Raw genomic sequence first — 18796 nt, forward strand, 5'->3', positions numbered from 1 at the left:
AATTGGCATCCCTAGGAGGTGAATGTTGGTTAAAAGCCAGTGACTTGTCTCATTAGGGAGACCACCTCAGGGATGATGTAGATGCCTGACCACTGCGCTGTACACCTGAAGCTGAAGCTGAACAATAATGAATGTCAACTACAATTATATAGATAGATAGATAGATAGATAGATAGATAGATAGATATAGATATAGATATATATGTATAAATAAATAATTACAACAAGTGGAGTACAGCATTCAGAATAGAGACAGTGGAAATGTAATGGCTGTGTGCGATGTCAGAGGGGTAGTGGATGGGGGGAGGGGGACTGTCACTGTGTGAGGGATAGAAATGATAAATGCCTAACTATTACATTGTTTTGTTTACCTGAAACTAATGGGGAAAACAAAAAAAAGCCAGTGATAGCAATCCATCCCCTCTACCAGTGACTGACTTAGCATTGGACGTGCCATGCTACCCTGGCTCCTGAAAACAAGAAATGAATTTGGGGATGAGGAGGAGGGTTGGTATGTGTATTCAGTTGTGAGAAAAAGAGATGCAAAAGGAGAAAATGTCCCTGCAGGTGCTCATGGGTAAGTGTGTGACATTTAAAGATGCAGCTATAATTGTGCAAAGAGAGGCACAAGCATGAGAATGGAGACCTAGCATCATGACTGAGCAGAAAGACAGATTGTGCCTGACTTTGCCCGCCATTGACCAACCATTGAACACCTAACATCCATTTTTCTGGCTATGAGAGACACTAAGCGTGTTGTGTAAGGCACAATCACTTGGGTATTCCGTGACCTGCCGCTCAAAACGTCCTAACAGATACACTTCTACACAGAGGATACTTTCCTGGGGCAATGTCATATTTTCTCCACGCTGCTTGTGCATATCTGGGAGCGATCTTTAAATATACCTGGACGCGTGTTTTCTATCCAGGTACTTGCAAAAGTGGGTGTGTATTCATCCCTAGGCACTTCACGTACTGTCCAGCCTCGTGACCCCGGACCTCACGCTCAAGCCTAGGCACTGGCTGTTCTAGCGCCAGCTTTTAGTAAGTCCATCCTCCACTGGGGAATGTAAAAATGGAATTTGTGTTGTGTTTGGGGAGGTGGAATCAACGTAGTGCAGTGTTTCACAGCGTGTAATTTTAAGTTAAGATGCCCAGATGAGTTTCATGACGTGCCACTAGTTGTGGGAACTTGATTATGCTCCTTGGCCTCTGTGAACCCTGGATCCTTCCTTTTAAAAGAGAAATAATAGTAGTAGATATCTCACTTTGTCACTTTGTGTATTAAGATAAGTTAATACAAAAAAGCTCTTAAAACAGAGAGTACTCGATAAGAGTTAAATATTAAAGTCTTAAGAACTGAAGCAGCAGCTTTCTAGTTGCTATTTTATAAATTTAATGTTTTTAATTACTGTGCAGTTTAAAAGTTTAATTTTTCAATAGAAGATAGAAGTAACTGGCTATATACATGATTAAAAAAAACCATCTATAGTATTTCTGGCAAAGCATAGTGGATTTTCCTCTCACAAGGGATACAGTATTCAATTCTACTTATCACAGGACACAGTTTCCATTTGTGGGGACGAGCCAGGAGTGCAGTTTCCAGGCTCTCGGCCGCACGTGGAAAGGTGCTGGCTCAGGTAGTAAATGGCCATCAACTGTGATTGGATGGCCATCAGCTGTGGCTAGTTGGCCGTCAGCTATAACCAGCGAGCCATTGGCCACTAATGCAACTGCCGTGGCTACGCTAGCAGCAAATGGGGGCTAGCAAGGAGATGGTGGCTGAGCTGGCAAATGCGGATTGCAGCTAGCACGGCAGATGGCAGCTAGCAAATGAGGTTGGTTGGCAGAGAGAAGTGGATGACAGGTTGCAGATGGTGTGGTTCCTGCTTCCTGTGTCTCCAATCCAGCCGCCAGCGAGACTATAGTGGTGTGACTCTCCTATCTGTGGCTCCGTGGGTGTTCCTTTTTGGCCTCACTGCGTCCTGCGTTCTTATGTGGGGAGTGGGACTAGAGACCCCACATGACTCCCTGCATGACACCATTCTTAATCCAAAGCAGCCATCCATCTGGGCCTCAGGACCTGAAGATACAGTTGACAGGTGAACAGTGCAGGCGTTGGGGGCACCGACCCACACACAGTCCAACAGCCAAGGCTAACTTTTGACTGCCTCCAAACTTATCCACAGTCTGCCCTTTGCACCCACTGACTCAACCAACCGCGGATGGAAAACAGTATTTTGGACCCAGTAGTTCAGACCCACGGCTGGGAACCCGACCGGGAATGTGAAAAGGCTGTTTTCAATCCGCCGTTGGTGGAAGCCCCGGATGCAAAAGGCCTGGATGTGAAGGGCCAACTGTCCTTATGGAGAAACACTGGCGTGTACGTGGACCCGCTGCAGTTCCCACCCGTGTTGTTCAAGGGTCAGCTGTGTGTGCATGTGATACGTGTATACGGAAGCCACATGTGGTCTTTCTCTTGAGTGTACAGCTCCGTGAAATTTTACAAAGTTAACACACCTGTGTGAAAGGCACTCGGAACCCGAGAGAGAACAGACCCATCCCCAGAAGCCTCCTTTGGGTCTCCCTCTGGGGCATCCTCTCCGAAGGTAAGCGATAGTTCATCTTACCTAAAATCGGTTCTCTTGTTTTTAATCTTGGCAGAAATGGAACCATACAGTAGACAATTCCGCTGTCTGGCCTCTTTGGTGTTTTGTTTCTTTTATTGCATGTGTCTGCAAGGTTTGTCCATGTTGTTATACATGGCAGTGATTCGTCCTTTGTCTTTGATGAACATACCAGTTTCTTGACCCATTCTGTTGTTGACTATTAGACTTTTTTCCAGTTTAGGACTGTTGAAAATAATGCTACTGAGAACATTCCTGTAACACGGCTTTTTGCACACCTATTTACATTTTTTGTTCTTTTATTGGCTATAGAGCTAGGAGTAGAACTCTGGATCCTAACACTTATTGATTTGTAGGAATCTTATTCCTCTTCTGTCATTGCCTTTTCATCATGTCTCTTAATGAACAGAAGGTTCTAATTTTTCAGTCTTTTTCTGTGTGGTTAGTGATGTGCGTGTGTGTGGCCTGTTGGAGAAATATTTCCCTATCCCAAAGTCATGAAGCAAAATCGATGTTATCTTCTAGCTTTTTTTTTTTTGTTTTACATTTTGCAATCAGTTCTTTGATTCAGCTGGAAGGGATTTTTGTGTTATGTTATGACAAGGGAGTGAGTGAATTTTTGAAGAAAGATCGCAATGATTATATTAAGAGCCTGCAGTTCTTGTAGTCATCACGCTAAAACTCTTTAAGAATTTGTTCTGGAGAAAGTGTAAATTTCAGGGGAGAGAGAGAGAGAGAGAGAGAAATGTCTGTGTTCTTTAATCTACAATAGTTAAATGCTTCAACCAGATTATTTAAAAATATAAATGCTGAGATCCATGTTGATGCCATAACCTGCAAACCCGTTAACCTGTGTCCTGATGTATAGGAAAGTAATTACTTTAAGTTTCTTTTTAATTTTGCAGAGGGTCTATTTTGTCATTTATCTTAAGTTTCACGAAATGCAGCAAACCATTTGTAAGTGATCTTCTACCACCAGCGCTGCCCTCTGTGCACTTGGAAAAAAAAAAAAATTCAGTGATTTCTGGGCATGCTTCTGTGTCTTTCTTGAGACCGTTGGCACTGCTTGAAGTCTCTTCCATTCATTCTTTTCTGAAGATTCACACCCTAATCAGTTTTCTCCGCGAAGATTTTCACGGATCCAGCCAGCCATGATCTTCTAAATGTTACCAGTTTCTGTTATACAAATCACAGCTATTCGTGGACTTGTCTTACCTCTCCAACAATGCTAAAAGCTGTTTGAGAAAAAAGATCTGGTTTATGTGATCTTGGTATTACTAACAGTGAATATTAAATGAAAAATTGAATTTGGATTTTTGCAATATTCTGTATTTCTCAGAAAAGTACACACATATCCCTGAATATATAAGCCTGTGGGTAGCAACCCTAAAATCCATAAAATAAACCAAAGACAGCATGCCAGGGATGATTTTCATCTGGATTTTCTTTTTTTTTCTTTTTGGAGGGGAAGTTTCTTATATCGAAACCAACAGTTATGTTATAAATGATCTATAGAGCAGACAGGCGATTGAGATTAATATGAAAATGTAAAGCAGGCAAGGCTGGTTGTACTGTTGTGTACAATATTTTCAGACCCGCTATCAGTAGTGGTTCTTCATTGGGAAAGTTTGAGGAACACTGCCCTCCACCATTAATTGGACAAATTTATGTATGTCAAATTTTAAAAAAAAAAAAAAAAAGAAGAAGAAGAAGAAGAAGAAGGCGGCAATCCACTTCCAAACCACTCATTCTTTTCAGTATACCATGTCTGAACATTCTCAGGAAAATGATGTTTCCTACCGTAAAGAGCGAGAAGTCCCATATTTATTAACCGTTGTGTTTCAGAATGATGCTGTCCTTGACTGGGGTCCTGCTGTGTATGTTTTATCTAGTGATGGCTTGTATTTCCATAAACGTCCTTACGTTGCATACGCAGATGAGGCACGTGTGCCGTGTTCGCACCTGCAGCATTGTAGATCACAGCACAGACCATCCAGGTCTCATGGAAAAGAGGCATTCCTTCATACATACTGTCCAGCCCGGTTGAAGCAATGTATTTTAATTTCTTTAAGTCAGAATATCCACAGCAGTAGGTAATGCTAGAAACTTTTACAATTAAAGAAGTACCTTTGAAGTACCCCCAGAGTGGGCTGAGAAGCCTGGCTGCCGTTTGGTTTTCTGGTGATCGATCACGTTTCTTCCTAGATCTGCAGAAGTAATGCACCCAGGTGTGCCTGGATTAGCACTGCCTTTCAGGTTTACCAGGACGACTGTTGAAAGGCAAGCATTATAAAGGAAAAATATGTATCCTGTCATCTACAGAATTAATGTCAGAGATAGGCTTTTCATCCTAATAGAAGAAGGAAACTTCCTCAACTATCACTAGCTCACCCACGAAGAAATAGTTGGCAAAAACCCTGCAGTCCATTTTCAATGGTAATTTTAAGGAATATGTTTAGCAAAGTGGTACAGGTAAAATCCCTGGTGTTTTCCTGCAAACATATACCCTCCATAATTAAACAATTATATATAAAATATAAAGTGATACACATATGAAAGATATATACGAAGTTGGACAATTAAGTTTGCAAACTGGTTGCCACAATGTTGCTAACCTTTTTTGATATCAGAGGGTCTATTCTTTATGGATTTGTACCAACTGTTGGTTAACAAATAATTAACCAAGTTTACTATTTGGAAGTGTTGAAAAGGCTGCGTGAAAAAGTTAGACAACCTGAACTTTTCGCCAACAATCCTGGCTCTTACATCACAACAATGCACCCGTTCACACGGCACTGTCTGTGGGGGAGTTTTTAGCCAGTAAACCAATAACTGTATTGGAACACCCTCCCTACTCACTTGATCTGGCCCCCAGTGACTTCTTTCTTTACCCAAAGATCAAGGAAATATTGAAAGGAAGATATTTTGATGACATTCAGGACATCAAGGATAACACGTCGACAGCTCCGATGGCCATTCCAGAAAAAGTTCCAAAATTGCTTTAAAGGATGGACTAGGTGCTGGCATAGATGCATAGCTTCCCAAGGGGAGTACTTGGAAGGTGACCGTAGTGATATTCAGCAGTGAGGTATGTAGCACTTTTTCTAGGATGAGTTCGCGAACTTAATTGTCCGACTGTGTTTGTATGTGCGTGTATGGTATTTGAATGTTAAACACATTTCGCTAGATAATGGGAGGGGTTAAGAAAATGTAATTTAACTAGGTAGGCTGTAGGGAAAACCCTGCACATGTGGAAGAAAATGTGCAACTTTTCATTTGTCATATGTTACCTCTAGTTATTCTCCTGAGAACAAGTCCAAGAATTAACAGAGATTTTAGAAATGCTTTGGTCTAAAAAATTTCAAATAACCACAAGATAATGGCCTTGGTAAATAATGGCTTTTTAAAACAATAAACAGAGCACAGGAACAAATAGGAAATATGGTTAAATAAACAGCTTTCACAAACAGATCTGAAAAGTCCGTAACCGCAATACTGTGTAACTGCTGTTCACAGAAGGTACCTTTTGCTTCTGCTCCTGTCTTGGCATCTTACCGCCTCCTTAACATTCCTGTCTCTGTGCCTTTTGCCCCAGTTCTTTCCCAAATTCTAACATCGTTCCCAGTTGCTGCATGTCTCTCTCCGCCCTTCAAGGTTTCATCTCATATCCCCCTTCCTTCTGCCGAGAAATCACTCTAATCGTCCTCATATAGACATATTCTATCAATACTCCAAAATCCCAGAGACCCTAAAACATTGAAGAAAAGCCAAAGTTAAGAGCAAGATCTCTTTTTCAGACTTGAGAAGACCCTATTCTTTACGTGGAAGCATCAGTTACACTGGTAATACAGATACTAGGATCTTTAAAATATAAACTTTTATTTCCTGTTTACTGTGCTCGTTTATTCTTTTCTTTAGATGCCACATATAAGTGAAATCATATTGTATTTGTCTTTCTCCATCTGACTTATTTCACTTAGCATAATACCCTCTAGGTCCATCCATATTGTTGCAAATGGTAAGATTTCATTCTTCTTTATAGCCAACTAATAGTCCATTGTATAAATATACCACAGTTTCTTAATCCAATAGTCTACCAGTGGGCATTTCGGTTGTTTCCAAGTCTTGGCTATTGTAAATTGCTCTGCAGTGAACATAGGGGTGCATATATATTTTCGAATTAGTGTCTTGGATTTCTCTGGATACATACCTAAGAGTGGAATTGCTGGGTCATAAAGTAGTTGCATTTCCAGTTTTTTGAGACACCTCCATACTGATTTCCATAGTGGCTGCACCAATCTGAAATCCCACCAAGAGTGCACCAGGGTTCCCTTTTCTCCACAGCCTCGCCAGCACTTGTTGTTTATTGATTTACTGATAATAGCCCTTCGAACAGGTGTGAGGTATATCTCATTGTGGTTTTTACTTGCATTTCTCTAATGATTAGTGAGGTTGAGCATTTTTTCTTATGTCTGTTTGCCATCTGTATGTCCTCTTTAGAGAAATGTCTCTTCATGTCTTCTGCCCATTTTTTAATTGGCTTGTTTGCTTTTTTGGTGTTGAGTTGAATAAGTGTTTTATAAATTTTGGATATTAACTCCTTTTCAGATGTATCATTGATAAATATCTTCTCCCATTCAGTAGGCTGCCTTTTGGTTTTATTGGTGGTTTCCTTTGCTGTGAAAAAACTTTTAAGTTTGATGCAATCCCATATGTTTATCTTTTTTTTTTTTTTTTTTTTTTTTTTTTTACTTCCCTTGCTGAAGGGGACATATCAGTAAAAATATTACTCAGGGTAGTGTCTGCTAATTTACTTCCTATATTTTCTTCTAGGAGTTTTATGGTTTTGGGTCTTACATTTAAGTCTTTAATCCATTTTGAATTTGTTCTCGTATATGGTGTAAGGAAGTGGTAAAAATATAAACTCTTTCATATAATAGAAATACTTAACAATCTAAACTCATAACAAACAATATTAAATTTAACATATACTCACTAGAATTTAGGTATAAAAATTTGACGTTTTAGGTGTAAAAATGTGACTTTTCAAGGCCATAGCTTTTCTTTCTTAGCATTCATTGAAAACCAAGCATATTATAGCTGGTGTTAGATTGAATTATTTGCCAACAATTCTCTTGTTATTGACTTTGACCTTAGCCATTGGACTTGCTTTGCTGGATAGAATGTGGGTGGAAGCTTAGGCCTTTGGAGGCTTGGCAGTTTCCATCCACCCTCTTGGAGCTTCTGCCTTCTGTCATGAAAGGTGCCTTCCTCAGTGGTGGTTTCTCCTTTAGTTTCGGTAGGACTGAACCAGTCTAAACCCTGGAGTCCAGCCTGGTCCAGCTGAGGCCAACCAAGACCAGACCCAACCTCTCAGATCCCAGAACACCCAATTAATACTTCTATAACGCCCCTGGATTTTCATGTAGTGTGATGCACAAAAGGATCACAGCAAAAGACTGACTAATAAATACTTTTATATTTAATGTATCAACATAACAACCCTGTGAAATACATGTTATTGAGCTTTAGAAAGTGACCCGCACAGAATTTGATGACAAATCTTTTCCTTAAGGCCAGTGTGCCAACCATGAATGACATCCATCTCCCTGCCACCACACCTGCCACAATCCCACTGCTCATTTCTTTTTCATGTGTAAGTAAAGAATCCTTTGAAACTGCAATGATTGGATAAGATAAGAAATAGTAGATTAATAGAAAACATCTGTGCCGAGCAGTTTGTTTTGAAGTTTCTAAATCTCGCTCGTGGCTGCATACCCTCATGTGTGACTTTCAACATATGAGAACATTTTGGGGAGGCTTGACAAAATGCTGATTGATCTATCTTAAGAAAATAACAAATATTATTATGCACTGGCATCTTTGTGGTCTAACCAATAAATGACAGGATGAAAGTTTCTCCCATGAAACCCCACAGTTACCTAGAATTAGAGAGTGCTCCTGTTTTGAAGCATTGTACCACTTCTCTAAAGAATTTCTTGCCTTAAAAAATTGGGTAAATGTGTTTTAGTGAATCCCAGGATAATGTTGTATTTTAAGAATTAATGTCATATTTTAAAAAATATCATGTTTTCCTACACGATGGAAAAACAGCCTTGAAAGACTGGTTCAATCCTGAGCAAGACTCTTGAGTTTAGAAGGGTCGGATGGTGCAAAAAAAGTATATTCACTTGACTGAAGAAATAAACAACAGGAAGCATATAGGCCCAAATCCAAGATGAGACATATTTCTTGATATTGGAAGAGGGAAAATGAAGTACAAAGGTTTTCTGCCCTGAACAATATTATATAAAGGAAGTTATTTCTGAAAGCAGGGCCATGCTTGTGCCAGGGAGGAAGAAGTAGGTGTGTATCTTTTGAGAGGTGAAGCATGGCTGTCATCCAGATGGCCGACTGGACGGCTGAGGGAGGAATCAGAGGAATTCAAGACATGTTTCTCGTTTGGCCAAGGCAGCAGTCTATCCAAGTTTATTCAAGATTTAATACTTTGAATTTGAGGTGAAACTAACTTTAATTATACATTTGGAATATTTGAAAATTAAGATTGCCTGTAGTTATAAAAAGAACATCTGGACAGGAATATGGAGGAAAAGCCATTACTTCTTCAAATCCCAGAAGACAGATTCAATTTCGATTTTAAATTAATAGCTTATCTGTTAGTAACAATTCAGCTCACAGACCCTCTATTAATGAGACGAAGCACTGCTCCCACATGTTGAACAAATTGCCCTTACTTTATCAAACCAGGTTTCCTGTCCCACTTCTGGCTTCTCACAATTTGTTTAAAGTCTGCCCTTGGCTTGCTTTTTTAACCAAGGGATAGGAATAGAATGAAAGGAATACAAACGCGAAGAAAAACAATTCAAAGTTATTCAATATTCCCTTTCTTTCTAGCTGCTATTTCTTTTTTTACTATCTCTTTTCAAAGACAACTTCTTTTTGTGACACTCCATTTTACTTTTACTATTAACATGTTTAGACCTTAAACACGCATTTAACTAAGAATCATTTTTGGATTTTTTTTCAGATATTTAGTTTAGTGAAATATGCGTATACCTTGCTATGGATCTTCAGTGTGTGGCAGAAACCTGGCATCGCTGCACTATTGTGGCTGTCTAAGGGAGAATACGCAATCCTTAAACAGAGATAGCTCTGTCCTGGCATTTCTTGAATACTTAGTAGTTCATACTTACTGGTTCATAAGTCTACATGACTTTGGTTACTTTCCTTTGGTAATCAGCGCCATGAAAATACCAACAGAGCTTCAGCAAACCTCTGGAAATGCATTTTATTCATTAGTTTTCACCTATTCATTTGTTCTGTAATAACAGGGTTGAGTACCTTTGGGTGATTACAAATGATTATTGCATAATGATATAGAAAAAGTTACATTAAAAAGTTTGTTTATTGAAAAGTAAGCTCAAGTAAAAGAAATAGCCATTCACTGTTGTGTATGCATATACATTTACTAAGCCAAATGATTGGCAAAACATTGTCAGTTTTTAAAAACTAATACTTCACTACATTAAAAAGTGTTCTTCCAGGAAAGTACCATAATGTAGTTTGACTTGGTCTGTTCTCAAATGTAAGAATCAAGTCTGTCTAGACTCTGAGAAAATGGTAAAAGCCAAAGGTCAGTCTAGTCTTGGGGTAAACCAATGGAGATAATATCTCAAAAGACAGAAGTATTCAAGATATTGACTTTATTATTATATGCGTTTAATTAAATATGGAAAACTCAAAGGTCATCATGCCTGTTAAGGACAACTAACAACATTGATTCCATATTCTGAGATAATATTCCCTATCTACTTTGCCAACTTTCCTAAGACTATTTTCTGTTTAGTTCATAGCTATTTCTTTATTTCGAGTACAAATAACTTTGCTCAAGTCTGCTAACTATTGACTCTAGTCTGATAGAATCATAGCTTAACCAATTTAACTGAATGAATGGAAAAGCATGGAAGGCTCAGCACACATGTATGCTTTCTACACCCATTATTTTTTATAACCAGGGTATTATTTTCTAAATAGAAGAATAGTTTACAGATAAAACTCAGCCAATCAACTTTGTATTTATTCTGTCTAAAAGTTGAATGCTTAGGACTCTAGTCAATGCACCATCTGCTTGATTGAGCTTCTGATGGAATTACTGCATTCCTTTGGATGAAATCTGAGGGTTGGTCCTGAGGCAACATCAAAGAAGCTTCTCAGGCATGGCTTGGCAGGGTGACGCCCTCTGACTACTGTCAGGACCAGACACTTTCCCTGCCACAGGTACTCAGAGTACACGGGGAGGGAGGGAAATATCAATGGCAAAATATAGTGTTGCATGCGATTGATGGGTGAATTGTCTGATTATGAAACTGGAGCCAATGGATTTCACTCCATTATTCTATCTAGGTGGAAGGTTTTCAGATATAGTTTAATCATTTTTTATTTAACCTAGCTTATAGGGGTGAAAGTTTCGTAAATGTATAAGAATTTCAATTCCTTCCATGTAGCAAAGTCATATTCTTTATAACTTCTGAGCCCAAAGCAGGATATCGTCGTCTACACAGACACCAACTCTCCTGAGGACAAACCTTGACAAAATGGATCCTAGCTGTAGATTTATAAGATTTTTGATTTTGGAAAACGGAGAAAAGAAAACTAATCATGACCAAAAGAAATAACTTGAATGAGCCTTTGTTTTCTGGTCAAGATAGTTATTAAAAAGGTAGTAATAAAGGTAGTAATGGGTGTGAGGAAGAGCAATGCTTTCTGCCTCACGTGGCAACACCATGGGTGGCATAGATTGGTGGAATGTGTTTTAATAAGGCACTTCCTGCAGATTTTCTATGATTCACTTACTCCAAGCTCATTTTTTTCAGGGATCACATTTATACGTGAGCATCATGACTAGTTAAGTGAAAGCTCAACTAGCTCATTGTCATGTGTCTTTTTAAAGGATTTTAATACCCACTGAAGTGGTCAGCAAGTAAAGAAGGCAGGAGTGAGTTGACAGGAAGTCATTCTTCCTAGGTAGCAGCCCATAAGGATGTCTGCATAATGGAAGTGAGGTGGCTAAAGATCTTTAAGTGTGACCTGAAGGAAAAGTAGCGAGTGCTGTCCGCGCGCTTGGCTACAGAACCTCTGGCTAGTTACATTCTGTGAACAAAGTCCTCTCTACCCATCATTGGAAAGTTTGGTGGTTCAGGGATTGGCTGTTTGACCAATGGGTCAGAACACAGTAAGTCCACTCATTTGGAAATGTGGTATATAACAGGTGTGGCATTATCTGTAAAGAAATGGGACTGGACCATTCAGTAAGAGGAAACAAAAATAGTATCAGTTTCATTAAAGACATTTATTAGGGGGAGCTCGAACCTTATAGAATAAATATAGGTGGAATAGCTTTTGAATACTAGGTGAGGAAAGAATTTCTTGAACAGGATAGAAAAACCACAGTACCCAAAAGAAAACTTGATATATTTATGATAAAAAGTTCATAGCATTGGTATGATTAAAAAAAATTTAACAAAAATAAAAGACAAGTCATAGGTTAAAAGAAGATATTTATAACTTACATAAGTCACAAATTTATATTCAGAATAAGCAATGAACCTCAAAAATTCTTAAGAAAAACACAAAAGAAAAACCAGGGGAAATTATCAAAGAACAGAATAAGAAAATTGAATGGCTAATAAACTAATGAAATTCACTATCCCATTAGTAATGAGGAAAATGCAAATTAAAATAATAAATACCATGTTAAATCCCTCATATTGGCAATATTAATATTTGACCAGGGTGCAGAAAAAGAGGAACTCAGACCCTAATCCTTGGACGTACTATCTGCCAGAAACTCTGCAAATTACATAGCGTCACTGGCACAAATTTAAACATGGCTAAATAAATTACAAAACATGCAGGGGAATGATAGCCACCAGCTTAGAATAGAGGTTGCTTTTAGGAAGGCTGATAGAAGAATGTAATCAATTCCTAAGAAACTTTGTCTGCATCTGTCGCCTTTTAAATTGAGAGACAGAGAGAGAGATCTGAGCCGAGAGGATAATGGTTCGATTATCAGTTGATAATTGTTAGATTACGTGTGGCTTACGCATCCTCCTTGTCCTTAGCAGTTTCATCCCATCACACAATGCTCTTAGTATCTCCATAAACATTCACAGTAAGTTAATTATTATCATTCGTTCCACCTAACAAGGAAACAGAAACTAGGAGATGTTAATTGACTTGCTCAAAGATAGCAAGTGGAACCCAGATCTGATATGCTCCAAGGAAATTTTCTGGCAAGAGGTTCCCCAGCCATGCCTAGCTCTGAACCAGGGGACGCACTGGTTGGAAGCATCTGTGGCACAGAGGAAAGGCTGCGGTGTGGAGTCCAGACAGGAGATCCAGCCCAAGCTCTGCCATTTATGAGAAGCATGAACTTAGCAAAGTTCCTATGCTCTCTGAGGCTCTCTGAGCCTTAGCTTCCTCTTCATCTCTGAAAGAACTCCAATAACAACTCTTGCAGAGATTTCAGAGGGTCAAATGTGATGCTATACATAATCAGTGCAAACATAAACAGTACTTTATCAGTGCAAACATAAACTATCTTCTGATTAGGAATGATCAATCCCCAAATTCCCGTTGCCTAGCACAGTGCCTGAATGTAGTAAGCACTCAATAACTCTGTTTTTTTTTTTTTTTATGGTGATGTTGATCTAGCCCACCCAGGAACCTAGAAGTCAGCCAGAACTGGCAGCTGTCTATCAAAGTCCCGTACAAATACATTCCCTTACAAAGGACTAAAGGATCCCAGGCTGACTTGTACGGGTTTGTTAGAAGTCATTTTAGTGGAAAGAACATAGAAACACAGCATGGGGTCTTGCGGGGAGACGATTAGGGTTCTAGGGAGGATATTTGTATCATACACTTTCTTGCTTTCTTCCTTACCTATTCATTATTGGAGGACATGCAGAAATGGCAGGAAGGCAGGAGAAACTAGCGAGGTGTGATAAGGTGTGTGGCAGGTTACTGACACGAAGTAGTAACCAGGTAAGGGCAGCTGTCCACTGAGGCTCAGTCAGGGCCTGAGTCAACTTTGGTGACAAGTCTGTCAACTGAGACAGATCGCAGGACCTTGTTTAAGAAAAAGGAAACAAAACCAGGAAACAAAAATTATTTAATGGTGAATATATTGATTTAAAATGAGAAAAAAATAGGACTCACAACAAAATGCAAGTTTAGAAAAGCTAACAAACCCCATTAATATCACAAAATCTAGAAAAGTGACAAGACGTTTATCAGTTACATGAAACACTTCTATAATAAGTAATCTTGTAGTCTTTGGATGAATAGTTTTGATCGCGTCTTCCTAGGGCAGCAATCGCGTAATACTTCCTAAAGACATACTAGAAAGATAGTCTTTCCTCCAACATCATTGATTAGAGAAGACATTTCTAAGGCAGACAGCTAGCAATAACTACGCTTCAAAGAGATCGTGAACTGTGTAAGTACATCCCATCCGTTCTCAACCAGATGGAGAAGTGCAGCCCAGCTCCTACTTACTTAACAATCTCTGGGACCACTTCAGCATCACCCTACAAAAGGAAAAGGGTGATGGAGACGTTCTCATAACAAGTTGTCACCAAAATACAATACTTTGCACATTTTCCAAAACTGTGAACACCCTGCTAGTGCCTTTCCTGAGTTCCTGAAAAGGCCCTGATGCTGGGTTCTGGCCGCCTCAGGGTTAATCTGCCTCTATGCATGAACCCCACCCCCCAAGACATGCCCAGGGAGTTGGTCCTAAGGGGCAGGGAGGGGAGGGGCACACCCTCCCCCCCCCCCAGTCCCTCTGGGCACCAGAATAATCTTAGTAGTCAAGCCTCCCTGACACCTGGCCAGAATCTCGAGTCTCCTCTCCAGTGGAAATTGTAGCAAAGAACATCATGCCAGAGCTCATGCTCTTCCACTGCTAAAGAAATTAAAATCAAAATGTCATTTCATTGATGTTTGAAGTCACTTAGGCGGACAGAAACGGCTTTTATTACCTTTGGAGAGAATTCTGTTGCTGCACGCTAATGTATGAGGAAGATGCTTCAACCGTCTGGGGCGAGAAAGGTCTGACTGGCAACAGCAGAGCTCCGTGTTACCAAGCTGTGCAGCGAAGGGGATGTATGAATGTAACACGCCTGACTTAGGTTGCCTGTTGGGTCACCATTCATGTTTCTTTCCATGTGCTCCATGGAACCTGGCGGCTTGAAGCATGACTGCCCGCCTAGGGCGCCGTCGTCGAGTGACATGACATGCCTGTTGTTATAACCAGAGGGTACGTTTGGCATAGAGGAAAATACGGCTCAATGTGAAATCCAGCTCCCTTTGCCTTTCCATCTAGGCCTCGGGGAAAAGGGAACTGGAGGTTCAAATGGGGACAGCCTCACAAGGCAACTTAAAAAAAAAAAATCTCTTAAAACCAAACCACAGCCATGCTCATACAACCTGGCCTGTGGAGCCCTAATTCCAGTAACACCCTTGGACCGCATCCACTCTTCCCAAGGCTCTCTCCCAAGCCTGAACGAGCTGGGGAGTGCCTTCCTGCTCCAAGGAGACACTGAAGAACAGATTCAGCAATCTGGATGGCACAGCTCATGGTACGTGTGGGCAGAGGAGTTGGGTGCGCAGCTGCGAAGGGAAGATGAGTTCCTCCTGATTCACCGACCTCAGGAGGACAGTCTGTCCAGGATCCAGAGTCCCCAGAATTCACCTTCCCTCCATATAGGCTCTGGAAAAATCCGCCCCGTGTTGAAATAGAACAGGTGCATTTATGTTACACCTGTATATTCATGATTCTATCTTTCATATATTTTCCACTATTCTATTAAATACAGTCAGGCAATTCATGATTTTAAGGACAGATTCAGAGAAACTTCACCTCAAAAGCATCTTGCCTGCCATGGACGGCCGTCTAGGCAGGAGGCAAACCAAGCTGCAATAAATACTTTTGTCATCCTTTAAGTTGAAATATAATCATTGACACATTTTTCAACCAAGTCACCTGAGACAGTATGTTGAATATTATGATTGGCAATGAAAAGTGAAAAAAATAAGGAAAATTTATATCTGATATTATCCCTTTCTTCCAATCTTCAAATAACTATTCCAAAATAATTTTATATCAGCCATTAATCCATTTCCACTTGTTACATTAAGATATTGTAAAAAAAAAAAAAAAAAAGTAAATCAAAAGCATCATCCAACATCATTTAACCCTGTTAAGTTGTTAAATGGTAAAAATGGCATCAGTGTGATGGAAAAAAATAAATGAGTAGCAATAACTGCCTCGAGGTAATTAAACTGTCTTTGACATTTTCTTTCTTCTGTGTTCCATCCTTACTGTATCAATAACTCATTTAATTTCTTCAGGAAATGGAGGTAATGAAAAAGTGATTTGTTCCTCAAAATTGATTGCAGTCTCTTAATACAATTTAGAAACTCTAATTTTTCATACCTTTTGCTTAAATATAGCATAAATTTTAAAGTGCCAGAACACATTCACATAAAACTGTAGCTACTATTTAAAGGTTTTATGTTTATGCAAATTATAGAAAGACAGAAAGATCAAGTATTTAGAGACTAGATAGATTGCTCCCCCTTCTGGTAAATTCATATATTTCAAACAAAATATTGGATGTGTGACATTTGGTTTAGAAGTCATTTTACTCGTTCAAAGAAACATAAGTTATTATAAGCTATTTAAAATATATCACAGTTAATTAGAAGAGGCCCCAAACTGACATTCAGGTTGGCTTTAAAATAGGATCTCTGAGGGAGAAAATTAAGTTTTCTTGTCTTTGGTAAGCAGTGAAAATTTTTTATCCCTAAAAGCACTTGAAGTATTCCCTGACCACTACTCTTGGGCATGATTATGATTCAGAGTGAAATTTGAGATGTCTCGTAAGCACTATCTTGGGATGGGGGTGGACGAGAGAGAACCCCACGGAAGCAGAAATCTGCTTCTTGGCTCCTTTATAAAGAGGTCCAAAAGAAGATATCACCAGGACTCGCTTTCCCCTGAGGTCTTATTTATTTAATTTTGACTCTTGCTCAGCAGGGCAAGTTAGGGAATGGGGGATCACGTGGCAGAACATGTTAAAATCAAAGGAAAGCAAACGCAGCACTTTGGGGAAAAAAATATGAAAATTAACTTTTTGTTATTTTTTTTCTTCCTGTCTTGTTCAATTCTTGCTCATTACTCAGCATCACTTATTTATGAATGGATATTGCTCTTTTTCTTTCCCTTGGAGAATCAAGGCTGTAAATGATGGTTAGTCTCTTTACTAGTTATTAAAAAGTCTAATCAACATGAAATGTAGGAGAAAATAGAAGTTATTCATTCACTACTTGGTCTAAAGTATTCAGGACAACGCATTGAGAGGCTCCTTGGGGGGAGGTAAATCTGTATGTAGGCCTGAGGATGTAGTTTGCAAAGAAGTGTGCTATATGCTGTGGAATAAAGGACCCCGGAGAGCGGTGAGAGAAAGCCCGTACTGTACAACAGAAGACCAGAAATGTGGGAAAAGCTGATCAAAGTGACTGTCCCAGAGTCAGTAGAATAAAAAACTTCTAAGAAAGTGATGTCTTATTTTGGAAAACCCCTTTCTCTTCTCCAACTTTGCTCTGAAGTGGTGAGAGGGCTGGCGCCCTCTAGAGGACCATTCTTGACATTTGTTAAGAATTTGGGGTTTGGGGGATTTCGTTTCATGGTTCCTTTGAGGGAGGGGAAGACCTCCTGGCCTGGTGTGGCCAGTGGCCAGGGATGCTAGACAACCAGGAACATCCTATGTAAAGTGGGCTCTCAAAGTATTTTCTAAACAAAATGTGTCTCTCCTTCCAAGTGTTACAATAATGACTTCCTCATTGAGTTGCACCTGCTACCTCTACATGTTAGTCTTTTAAGATTAGGTTAAGAAACTTACCACTATTTGTGGCCTTGTTTCTTATGATTGATTGATTGATAGATAGACAGCTAAACAGACAGATAGATAAGTAGGTAATACATTGTTTTATTATAAATTACGTTCCTTTTATTTCTCCTTGCTGTTATAATGAGGGTACCATACTTATTTTTTAATCATTAAATGTTCGAGTTGAAATTAAATGATGTGGGATATTAACCAACACTAAATATGAACAATCTATGAATTCACTCAAAAACATGGTTTAAAAAAATGGTCGACAACCCTTCGTTAAGTTCTAACCAAAACCTTCCTTCATTTTCTAAAGTAGTCACATCTCTGAAAATTTCAGTGCATACTAAAACTATACAAAAGTATTCTGTTTTTTCAAAAAGAAAGTTTCTAGCTTACATAATTATAAAAGGATTTTTCCTATGTGAAAGTCTACCAAGATATTTTTAAAATATGTATGATTTGAAAAATAATTCTTTAATGTGGTGGATGGTCCTGAAAATTGGGCTAGTGAACAGCTACATTATGTCAAATTTCTTTACTCCTTTTAAATTACTTTTTATAACCATTATATTTATATTTAAAATGCCAATATAAGATATAGATAATCATAAAAATACAATCATGACACAGTCACTTACATAAAGTTTTAATCATTAACTTCAACATCATTCATGATTTTCCTTTTCACACTTAGTTTTGAAACATGTCCCACATAGCTGGATGAGGCTGAACATGGACATATAATATTAAGGATGAGTAGCAGAGGCCTTGTTTACTCACCTTTAAGATTAAAAATAGGTTTAAAATATTTACTACATGCCTGACTTAATAGAAAGGCACAATCAATAGTAGTTCATTATTGTGAGGACAGCTCATATTAGGTGACTTAGTTTAAACTCTGAATGTATGTGCTGAGTGAAATTGTGTTTTTTTTTTAATTTATCCAGAGCTAGAACAATTTGAGCAAGAAAACAGAGTAGACCTGAATGTAACTCAACATATGAAATAAGTATCCCGAGTCCATACTGATACAGTTGCTTGAATAAATAAATAAGTGGGTGAGAACAGACAGATCTCTGTTGCAGGAGAATTCCAAATGATTTTTGTAGCTAATATGCCCTCAGAGAGATGGGGCACAACTCCCACTTCTTAAGTGTGAACTCGTGCGTAGTGACCATCTCCCAAAGT

The sequence above is a fragment of the Rhinolophus ferrumequinum genome, chromosome 14 (assembly GCF_004115265.2).
Source record: "Rhinolophus ferrumequinum isolate MPI-CBG mRhiFer1 chromosome 14, mRhiFer1_v1.p, whole genome shotgun sequence".
Classification (NCBI taxonomy): Eukaryota; Metazoa; Chordata; class Mammalia; order Chiroptera; family Rhinolophidae; genus Rhinolophus; species Rhinolophus ferrumequinum.